Below are 4,802 nucleotides of genomic sequence, written 5' to 3'. Positions count from 1 at the left end.
TTCATCTACCAAAGGATTTTGAAGTTTTTGAGGGGGAAGTCGCATTACAATATCCCGTATACCTCTATTGTCACGAAGCTGTGCAAGGAAGTTGGAGTTCATTGGCCTTCTTATGAGCAGCTTCAGATGCCGGCCGCTCCTATTTATTCATCGACGCTAAATGCGATGTAGGAGTGGACGGGTGGAGAGCCTGAGGAGCATAGTTTGGGATATCATCTCCCAGGAGGACGTCCAACAGCTGGTGCTACGATGGCTAGGCCCAGTCAGGCTCAAGGGGAGGCAAGTTCTTCCAGAGGCCAGGGAGGAGATGGTTCGGGTATGGCTAATGTCCAGTACAGGAGGCTTTCCAGAAGGATGGATACGATGTATGAGTCGCAGAGTAGGTTTACGCAGGAGCTCACCCTAGCGCTTGGGACTGCTTTTAGAGGCCTTGGAGTTGACATCCACTGGCCCATTTTTGGTGAGGACTCTGCTTATCCGCCTCCTGACACTCCACCCTCTGAGGGTGATGATGATGATGATTTCTTTGAGTAGGTATACCCTGTGTTCCTTTCTATTACCTTCATCGGGGACAGTGAAGATTTTAAGTTTGGGGGTGGTAGTTAAGGAACATATTTGTGTGTGTGTCATATAGTTGCATTTTCATATAGTTTAGCTCATATAGTTGCATATTTTGTCATATACTCCCTCTGTCTTTTTCATTTCTTTACACTTTCCTTTTTTGGATGTCCCATTCATTTCTTTACATTTCAAAACTTACCAAAAATAATCAATGGGTCCCCTTATTTCCCCACTTTTCTTCCTTTTCACACTACTTTTACCCCACTATCTCTCTTTTATACATTAAAAATCAATGGGTCCCACCACTTCACTCACTTTTCATTCTCTTTTTTACTACTTTATATCATATTTCTTAATCTCCATATCCAATACTTTTGATAACAAATTAAAAGGACGGAGGGAGTAGTTTTTTTTTTAGTTTTATTATGTCATATAGCTCATGCATATACCATGATCCCTTTTGTGTTGCTTTATTGATTGATATGTGATATTGATGTGAGTGTAGTGATAGCGTTAGAGTGATGTTGAATCTTGTTAGGATGGCATGCATGCTAGAAACACTTGTAAATTCACTAAGTCTTAAAGTATGCTTAAGGACTAGATTGTTGTCATAGTTTGATGGTTTTTGAGGTTAATCTATTGCTTATACTTAGAATATATGATAGGCTCTTAATGATAAAAGGCATGAAAAGATAAAATTGGAGTAAAAATTGGAATTCATTGATAGTTGTGGTTAGGCGTCAAATGGCTAGTAGCCGGCTCGTATTATATGTAGTCTAGGGTTGAGCAAGATGGAGTGAAATGCACTTGCTCAAAATTTTAAAAATTGAGAGAAAAAAAGAAAAAAAGAAAAAAAAAGAGCGAAAAAAAGAAAAAAAATATGGTTTAATGCATAATTGATCACGAGTGAGCTCTTTGGTATTCGAGTTATTAAGTTCTTAGGGGACTTTGTGCCTAGTGACCTAAGGCTTTTATAGTCTGGGATCTGCTAACCTAACGCTCACTAAACGGGTACCATTGCATAAATCTTTTGTGGACCTCAATCATTGCATGATCAAATAAGCATTTATTTGTTGTGTTGAATAAAAGCATGATTTCGTAATAAACTCCAGTGATCTTGAAGTGTTATAAGTCATTTTGTGTCTAGAATACATTTTTCGTATAATCTTGTGATTGCCTTGAGGATAATTGAGTAATGATAATTGATCTAGTTTCGAAGCAAATCTGTTAAGCATTCGCACACACCATGTTTCTAGTTGTATGTTAGCTTGTGTGATTTGATTGATCTTTAGTCGCCCAATTGCATTTGTTGAGATGTCATGTGTTGGTTGGTTTAGTCGTCGCGATGGGGATCGTTGCATTCATGTAGTTTGTATTCATGCATGTTTTTATTTTGTTTTTAAGTCTGTGACGCTTGAGGACAAGCATCGATTTAAGTTTGGGGGTGTGATAAGTAGCATTTTATACCACTTAGAACGTCTTGTAATGGCTTGAATTGGTGTCTTGAAATCAAGTATTTTATGTATTTGATGCGTTTTTCTAGTGTTTTTGCATTTTAGGGTATAACTTGTGTAATTATGGGGATTTCATCATAATAAGCCTAGGGAAGTACTTGGAACCAGTTGTGGGGAGTTGTGCGAAGAAATCAGCAAAATCAGAAGCAAGAAGTGGAATTTTCCGGAAGGTGTGCAGGCGCCCGCTTGGAGACTGCAGGCGACCGCCTGGAGAGCAGGCACCCGCGTGGGATTGGAGGCAGCCGCCTGGGGTCGGATTTTCAGATTCTGGATTTTCTAATTTGAGTTCTATTGGGCTTCTGCAACTGCTGTTTCTTGTGGACTCTTATATAAGTAATCTTGGGAGACATTTTCACAACAACAAGTAACAAGCAAGGAGCAAGTAACAAGGAGAGAAGATTAAGAAGACCGTTTAGCACGCAACAACGAAGAAGAGGAAGAATACGTTTATCTTGTGATTCTTTTAATTCGTTGTAACAGTGGATGCTAGTTTTCTATACTCTTTGAACCTTAATACTCTTGTGACGTGCTCTGTTTTTATTAAGTATTTTTATTAGTTTATATCGTTGTGTTATTATCATGTTTTCATATGAACCCATGGTGACGATGAGTTCTATCATGGGTTAATCGTGATCATGGGGTTGTAGCGGATTTACTATGGATTTCTTTAGTTAATTGTTTAATAACTTGGTATGTGATGATTGTATGATATCTAGCATAGGTTGTGCTTATTCATCTTATGTGTGTCGCGAACATATAAGATAGCGTGTTAATCTCTTGTGAAGCGACAGTGAATCTTGAGATATAGAACTTGCAATGCCAGCATAGGTTCATGTATTGTATGCATGATTAGTGGGTAACTCTAACCGTTTTACTTGCCCTGTGTAATCATAATGAATAACTTGCGCTTAAATCGTTATGTTGTCAAATTCTGTAGACATATAGGGTCTCAACATAATTGATGCCTATTAAACTTCTATCTTAATTGTGGATGCTTGGTAGAATGGTATTTGTGCAACGAAAGTTGGCTTTTATCAGTTTCATGTTATTCGATTAATATCATCACCGTTATATGCTAAGGGTAATAACAATGACTATTGAATGAAGTAGTAATGAAGTTATGATCTCATGTGTGTTTAATATTGTTAAATCAAGTGTTAATTTAAGTATTTAATTCTCATAGTTAATAATTAGTTAATCAACCTTAAGTGTTATTGTCTTGACATTGAAGAGTAATCATACATTGGTGAGTAAGTGTTAATTAAATATAATTAATCAGAGTCTCTGTGGGAACGAAGTACAAATCATTTTATATTACTTGTGAACGCGTATACTTGCGTGAATTATTATCGCATGCTTTGTGCCTAACAATTATCTCTTCTATTATTTTTTTCATTATAACTTGATGTTTGTAGATTGTCAAGGAAAACCAGATACTTCACAAGGGTACCAAAATTATTGATATGGAAACTGCTACTCTCTCTGATATGAATATCTTCCCAAGAGACCTCCTGTGGGTCAAAGATTCAGAAATCCATGAGAATCGGGATATAGCTAGGTAATTTTGTATGGGCATATTAGAAATTTTTTCTGAATATTATAAGTAATTAGTTTTTATTATATATTTTTTAGCTCATACATAAGGTGAAGTGTTAAGGGAAGTATATATGCATTTTTTGTACCATTTAGATTGTATTAGAAATAGGGGTTTAATTTCTATTTTAATACCATGAAAGGTCTGTTTTTCCAATTTTATTGTGATTCTTTCTAATAAACGAGACTTAGACTATTCTAATTATAATATCTCTTTCCCTATTTTAAGAACATGACTTCATATTACCAGACTTCGGTACTTCACTCAGATTTTGGATTGTTACCCATGGAAAGTGGATTATTGCAGAGTGGATTGTTCAATAATGCGTTCAGCGGAGTGGAAGGCCCAGTGATTGGAGTTGCAGATGCGAAGGTAACAAATAAATATAAAAAAATTATTAGAATTTTGCCAAGGAATTTAGAGAGAAAGAATTGTTATACAAGTCGACATTCCATTGCTGGTGCCCGTAGCTGGTACTTCTATTAGTTCTCATATGGACGTTGATAAGGTTGTTGCAAGCTCAACTTAAGAAAAAGAAATCTTGATTCTTATAAATATATTTGTATGTTTCATTAGACTAAAAAATTTGGTACGTTCAACGGGTACGTTACACGGGATCGACAGAGGTAGGGTGTTTAGTAATGCAGGCTGCAGCAATGAGCAATTTAAAATAAGTCTCACTTGAACTAGGGGCAAGTCTCCCGTCATAATATTCGGTGATGCAGAGCTTGATAAAGTAGTGGATCTAGCTCTTTTAGGAAGTCTGTATAGTAAGGCAAGTAGATTCTTTTATATTGCCCGTCTCAATTTTATCATCGAATTCATACAGAAGGACATGTATGAACATATATTGTTTGTGTAATTCCAGGGAGAAATTTGTATGGGTGGTTTCCATGTCTTTCCCCAGAAAGATATTTATGATGATTTTACGAAGAAATTGGATCTGCTTGGTGTAGATTCCCAACAAGGACATCAAGTATGTCCATGGAATTATAAATATCTTTTAACTATGATATGTATCTAACAAAAGCATTGATTTGGAATTTAAAAATTAGTTGTGCAGTTTATCAGAAACCATGTTATATATTACTGTTGGTGTAGGTCGAGAAGAAACAGTTTAATAGAATACTTTC

The sequence above is a fragment of the Apium graveolens genome, chromosome 2 (assembly GCF_009905375.1).
Source record: "Apium graveolens cultivar Ventura chromosome 2, ASM990537v1, whole genome shotgun sequence".
In the NCBI taxonomy this organism is placed as follows: domain Eukaryota; kingdom Viridiplantae; phylum Streptophyta; class Magnoliopsida; order Apiales; family Apiaceae; genus Apium; species Apium graveolens.
The sequence above is the reverse complement of the archived record's forward strand: the minus strand, read 5'-3'. Positions refer to the sequence as shown.